The sequence below is a fragment of the Polistes canadensis genome, unplaced genomic scaffold (assembly GCF_001313835.1).
Source record: "Polistes canadensis isolate GaletaPanama2010 unplaced genomic scaffold, ASM131383v1 scaffold_5, whole genome shotgun sequence".
NCBI lineage: Eukaryota > Metazoa > Arthropoda > Insecta > Hymenoptera > Vespidae > Polistes > Polistes canadensis.
The window spans coordinates 76498-84267 of record NW_014569552.1 but is presented as its reverse complement, the minus strand read 5'-3'; positions in this window follow the sequence as shown (position 1 = coordinate 84267).

The window sequence follows — 7770 nt, the reverse complement described above, 5'->3', positions numbered from 1 at the left end:
GGCGGGGGTGGGTGGGGGGTATGGTGGACACACGTGTAAAGATCCATCGGTAATATTTTAATAAAAATATGATTTATTTTCGTCTAGAGAGAAAGATCGTATATTATAGAAAATCGATAGTTTAACCATTGATGTGTGTTTGTATATGTGTATTTATGTGTTTGAGAGTATAAAAATGTTAATTTTCTTCTTCTATAACCCCGTTCTTATCATTATCATCATCATTTTTATTGCCGTTGAGTTGCACGTTTCGTTTAATCGTTTCATTTCGTTTCGTTTCATTTCATTTCGTTCTTTTGTTCGTATCGTTTCGTATCGTTTCGTTTCGTTCGTCTTTTCTTCGTTGCCGTTATTATCGATTCTACCTTTTTTTATTTTTTTTTGCGTATTTATTATTATTATTATTATTATTGCTTGCACGTCTCAAGGATAGAGAAACTCTTTTGCAATCTGATAAAAAAAAAAAGAAGAAGAAGAATATCAAAATTGAGAGAAAGCAAAAAATTAATTAATTAATTAATAATAAATGCTCTCTCGATATTACAGATTTAATAATTAATGTTCAATGTTTTAACGTGTGTTAAATGAAAATTTTGTTTCAATCCTACAACGATTTTAAAATTTAATACGAGAGCACTAATCTTCCAATAATCATTATTATCATTATCATCATCATCATCATCATTATCATTATCATTATATAATAATAATAATCAGGTAAGAAAGCTCGTGCTATTTTTAGATATTAAGATTCATAGATTAACATGTAAAAACGGCACTTTATTCTCTACTTTTTTTTTATTTAATTATGATAATAATAGTAATAATAATAAATTGGATTATAGTTTGTTATTTAATAAATATGCAAGGGTGAAATGGAAAAGTTTTGAATTTAACCTTTTTTCGTAAACTTTTTCAATGTGTCTAAAAAATCAAAGTGAAATTTTTGGACTAATACAAAAAAATTGTTTTCTATAACAGGCTTGAAAACATTTCAATCAACTCGAGCATAAATTCTTGAAAATAATATCGAGATTGCATATACGAGCTTAGCAAAATGGCGTCTGGAGAAATACAGAATGAACAATCATTTTGTTAATAAATATATAAATATATATATATATATATAAGACTGTAAAAAGTAAGAAGAAAAAGATGTCTGTACCGATATTTATCGAATATTGGCCCGACTGGAATACCCAGCTCTTGCCAGTATATAATAATATTACTTATTATAGTTTATCTTCTTCATCGTCTCTTGCTACAATACAATACAATATCTCATATTTTTTAAAAGTTTCTTCTATCCTTCGTAATAATTTATTGTTTTATTATTATTATTATTATTATTATTATTATTATTATTATTAATATTAATATTAATATTATTATTACTATTATTATTATTATTATTATTATTTCTTTTGCTTTCTCTCCCTTTCATTTATTTCTTTTACAATTTCGACTACGTATTTACTACTTCGTTATGTTTTACTATTTCTTACATCGTTACAATCTCTTTTTTTTCTTCCATATTTATTTACATCATTGCGGAGAAAAAGAAATAAATAATTTAAATTAAAAAAAAAAAATAATACACAAAATATTGTTTATTTAATTAATTGAAACGTGCGATCTTCGCTTTTAGTATGGAAGTTTCGAAGTATCACGTTCAATTAAAAAAAAAAGTATTATATTGTAAAACAAAAAAAATGGCGTATTAATATACACAAGTATTAATACGAATTATTTTTTCACGGTAGATATATATATATATATATAATATATAATATATTTATATATTTTATTACGATAATTAAATCGTTACGAACTATCCGGCTCGTCGTCGGCTAATGATAATAATTAAGATGCATTTGTTTCAACCTTTTTTTTATACTTTTTTTACATTACGTGTAATAATTATTATCAGTAATATATTACTGTTTATTATTATTATTATTATTATTTATTTATTAATTTATTTATTAATAATTACGTTATTATCGTTAATGCTCTATCATCGTTGTTTATTAATATTATTATTATTATTATTTTTATTATTATTATATTAATATAATTATTACTAATACATTATTGTTTATTATTAGTTATAATTTAAATATTATTACGTTTATTCGTTTATTCGATAGTGTGCGTGATCGAGATTTACACGCCAGTTATTTTCTTTATTCTCTCTATATTTTTTTCTTTTTTATCTTTTCGCGACAAAAAATCCTCGTGGAAAATAGAATTTTTTCTCTCTCTCTCTCTTTTTCTCTCTCTCTCTCTCTTCTTCCCTTTATTCTTTTTTTTTTTGTTTGTTTGTTTTGTTCAAAGGGAGCTTTACATCGAAGCCACACGTTTTGTTCAAATTAAGCCGCCGGGTTTTTATTTAAAATTTTTTTTTCTCTCCCCTATCTCTTTCTCTCTCTCTCTCTTTCTTTCTTTCTTTCTTTCTTTCTTTCTCTTTCGTTATCGTATCGGAATCGGAAAAATGGCGGATATACGAAGATGGCCTTGTATGCATTTTTTAATATACACACGCGCGCAATGTTTGAACAATTTTTTGTCTCGTTGGAACGTGGAAACGAAATGAACAAATGTATTCCTAGAAAAAAATGATATCAAAAACGACGGGCCGCGAGATTTTTGTTTTCGTTGTTTTTTAATATTTCTTTCTTTATTGTTTTTTTTTTTTTCTTTTTTTTTTCTTTATTTTACTTCGTATCGGTGTTAGTAATTTTTTTATTTTTTAGCGTTGGACTACTTAAAATGACGCAAAATGTTTCTTTCTCTTTCTCGTCTATCTTTCTCTCTCTCTCTCTCTTCCTCTCTACCCCTCTCTCTCTCTCTCTCTCTCTCGCTATTTTTGTTTCATTTTTTACTTTTATTTTTTTTACGTTAAATCGAAATTGCATTTCGGTTGTGTTAAATTGAATTTTTCTTTTCAATTAAAGCACCTTTATTTTTTATTCAGTAAAAAATAAAAAATAGAGAGAAAGGGAGAAAGAGAGAGAGAGAGAGACAGAGAGAGAGAGAGAGAGAAAAAGAGAGACAGGAAGAGAATCGCAGTGAAAAGAAAAATCATCTAACGATTCCTATGCTTCACGTGCTCTTTGCTATTACATTTTTTCTTTCTTTCTTTTCTTTTTTTTTGTTCTTTTCTTTTCTTTTCATATCTTTTTTTTTTTATATTTTTCTACGTATGTATGTATGTATGTATGTATGTATGTGTGTATGTGTACTTAACGCTAGAACTAGGTCTTGAACACATTGTTCTCTAAGTGTCGTGTTCTTAAGCGCATGTTATAATATCGACGGACTCTAAGAAAATCGCCCTCCTCCTCCTCCTCCTCCTCCTCCACCCTTTTCCTCCTCCTCAGCCACCACCCTTTTTTAATCCTACGTAAAAGTTAGTCGAAAGTCACCATTTCCATTTTTTTTTCCCCCCCCCGTTTCTTTCTTTTAATATTAATTCTTATATTATTTCCTTTATGTGATACGTAAGATATTTTTAAGTTACAAATAAGTTATATTAATATTTCAATACGTTATTGGAGAAATAATTGGAAATAAATTGTTAATAATTTTTTTGTTTGTCCCAGGTGTAACGATTATTAAAAGAAATATCGTACAAAGTTGTTAATTTATATCCGAATGTGTTATACTTCGATTGTTAAAATATTTTTGCACCTCTCTCTGGTAATAAAGAGAATAATTTTAAACAATTCAATTTATATTCAAGATTTTTCTTAACAATCTTTTTTTGAATACAAAATATATAAAAAAATGAAACCTTTATTATTATAATTTTCAGATTAGATTTAATTAAATATATATCTTTAATCATTTATAACTCGTATCGAAAAAAAGAAAACCAAAAAACATTTAAAATTAAAAAAAAAATATAAATAAAGTTTACGCAGACAGAAGAAAAAATTTTCGTATTTTTGTATTCTCTTTTATCTTATCTTTTCTTCTTCTTCCTCTTCTTCTGAATATTCTTCAATGAAGACTTCTCGACTAACGCCATATTGGAATACGCGATGATCGTGCGAAAAAAGCCACTAACTCGGATAGGAGGACAACGATATCATTATTCTTCTTTCTTTTTAATTCTTCTCTTTTGCTTACGCTAAGGCAACTAACGATCAGTTTTAAAAAATTATCAAGGCTTTCGTTGGAAGGATTTACAAAATAGGGCGAACGAGGCGCCTGTTGTTTTTTTTTTTTCTTTCTCTTTCTCTCTCTCTCTCTCTCTCTCTCTCTATCTCTCTCTCTCTCTTTCTTTCTTTCTTCTTCATTCTCGTCCGACAAATTTCTACGCGTTCAACGACGATTATCTAAATATTAAATTACAAAAAAAAGGAAAAAATTAAGCAACCAACAAAAGTAAGAATATAAACGAATTTTAAATGATAAATGTGACGATAAACGCGAATAATTTTCTCGGACGATAAACACTTGGAGAAAGAAAAAAAAAATATATATATATATATTAAAGTTTTCTCTCTCTCTCCATCTCTCTTTTTCTCTCATTTTATTTCGCGATGTAAAAGGAAATTGCAAAAATTATTAATGTTCCCACAGATTTAATCTAAACATCAGTCTAATATTTACTCTCTTTTCTTCTCTATCTCTGTCTTTTCAATAAATTATCATCATTCTTTATTATTATTATTCTCTCTCTCTCTCTCTCTCTCTTTCATACTCATATATATTCTCTCTTTCTCTTTCTTTTTTCTCTTCTCTCTATAAATAATTTTTCTTTGTTATTTTTTTTTTGTTTTCTATTTTTTTTGTTCAATCTTTCTCTCTCATTATTTTTGTGTTCATACACTCACACATTCTCACTCTCTCTCTCTCTCTCTCTCTCTCTTTCTTTCTTTCGTAGATCGAAATTAGAATTCGATGGGACGGTACTCTTGAGCACTGAGGCTTCGTCGTTTTCTTCGTAATAAAAGCTCGGAACGCGTGAAAAATCGATACTCTTGTGAATATGACAAAATCGCATAGCAATATCGATTGTTCCCGTGTCTATTAAAATCACCATCACCATCACCCATTACTGTAACGGGCAGCTTTTTGAAGTTACGAAATAGTCAATTTTGATGAGCGAAAATAGAGAAGAAGAGAAGATCGACATCGAAAGAGATGCTTGCAAGCCTATCTCGAAGTTATTACATATGTTAATACACATGCATATAGATACACAGGTAGCTTTACGTTATTATTTTATCTTATTGATTATATTATCAACAAATTTTATAATATAAAATAAAGTTACTCATATTTCGAAAAGATTTTTATACTTTTTTTCTCTAAAATAATTAGAAAATTTTTTTTTATTTAACTTTTATATATTAGAATATATTATTTAATTTCCTTTGCCAGAAACACAAAATATTTCAATGATTTTTTGATCGAGAAAAACATCATTAAGAACTACATTTAGTTATATTGCTTAGGAATAAAATATTACTTTAAAAGAGTTACAAGAAAAATTTGTAAGGGTGTGTAGTAATAGTAAAAAAAAAATAAGAAATAAATATAATCCGTCACTTCAGAAGAAAAACAAAATAATTAAAATAATTAGAAAATACTATCCTCCTTATTGTAGTAATAAAAAGTACCCTTAATAACGAACAAAAAGCTACCTGTATAACATAGAAATATATATATATATATACGAAAGCTATGTTGCTTCGAGTGGAGACGTACAATAGAAGATAGATAGAAAGAAAGAAAGAAATAAAGAAGGAATAGAGAGAGATGAAATAGAATAGAAGAAAAGACAAGACAAGAAAAGACAAGACAAGACAAGACATGACAGGATAAGACAAGAGAAGAGAATAGTAGTGAAGAGAAGAAGTTATAAAAGAACGAAAGAAATAATGTTAGTTAGAATATCAGAAAAAAAAGAAACCCCGAAAGAATATACAGATTTTGTCCTCTCACACTTTGTGCAAAAGCGCAGAGTGAACTACCCCGCTTGGGTTGCGCGCTTGTTAATTCAGCGAATCTGCAAGATGACACTTTTCTAATATCCCGAGCCGACAGAGTTCGCGAAAGATACTTGACATGAATAGAAAGAACAGCGCGCGGCCAGTCGAGGGGATCAACGTCGTAGAAGAAATGCAGTAATCCGTTGCGCTGCCTGTTTTTTTTTTTTTTTAACGCCATCTTTCTCTATCATTTTTTTACAAAACAATTGTTTTTTTTATTATTATTGTTAATTTGTTAAAAGAAATAATAAATAAAAAAGTAAATCTCGTTTAATAATCAAGAAATATTCTTTTATATTATTATTATTATTATTATTATTATTATTATTATCGTTTTATTTTAATTATTTTTTTCTACTATCGATCAAAATATTCAATGAAAATTGATAATGAATTATCATTTAAAATTATATATCATATGTATATAGTTTATTATTACATTTTATGATATTTAATATTATTATTATTATTATTATTATTATTATTATTATATCAAGTCCATTTACTTGACCAACGGGTTGTAAATTAAATAAATATCTATCTATCTATCTATCTATCTATTATTATTATTATTATTATTGTTATTGTTATTAAAATTTTAAATGAATATTATATTTGTTTCATGTAGAGAATGAAATAAAGAAAATAATATGAGGGTAGTTTGATCGAGGGTGTGAAATTAATGCAGCGCAACGTTCTCGCATTTAAAATCGTAGAAAGTATGCTTAGTTAGATAAAGAAAGAACTTTTCGTATTCTTTTCCTTTCCTTTCTTTTCCTTTCCTTTTTTTTTTTCTTTTTTTCAAAGACTTTCGACTAAAAGGAAGCTCCTACGAATGTTGAGCGAGAAATATTTTATTCATATTATAATCGGCCACCGGCGGAAGATTATTAGATGATTCAATTTGAAGGAAGATTAAGAGTTACGCTAGTTAGAGATTATTATGTTAGTTAAGTTAATAAATTGTATTAAGTATAGTTTAAAGCGCGTATTTGGTAAGCGTGTTTAATATGTAATTGTATGTGTACGCATGTTCATATAAGTTTACGTATTTCCATGCATGTGATACATATGCTCACATATGTGTACGTGTATGGGTAAGTATGTTTAAATGTGTCTGTGTGTGTGTGTCTGTAACGAAATTTTTCGTTTACACGTATAACTATATGTGTATTATTTGTTAATCTATAAGTTTGTATATGTGTATGTGTGTGTGTGTGTATGTGTAATTATAGATTAAGTATAATAGATAAGTGATATAGGTAATAAGGTATAGAATTGAATAAATAAGTTATTAAAACGGCAACGCGTTCGATAAAGATAGAATGAATGAAATACTGAATGAATGAATGAAGGAATGAAAGACGACGACGAAGGTAAAGAGAAAAAAGAGCTAGAAATTTGAAGTAGAATTGGAGATTCTGTAGAAGATTAATAGTTGAAAAATATAGAAAAAGTAAAAACGTGCAGGGGGAGAAAGCTCGCCGGCAATAGCGAAGAATTGAAAAGGCCATGACCCGTTTTTACCTGAAATATATATATATATATGTATGTATGTATTATTTATGTATTTATGTATTTATGTATTTATGTATTTATGAATGCATCGTACGAAATTTGTCAAGAGCATAATTATTCAATAAAATGATCTTTCACACTCTCAATTTCTTTCTCTTTTTTTCTTGTCGTGTTAGATAAATATCATTCGTTCATTATTATCATTATTCTTTGCATCCTTTTTTTTTTTTTTAATTTTTTTTGTTTT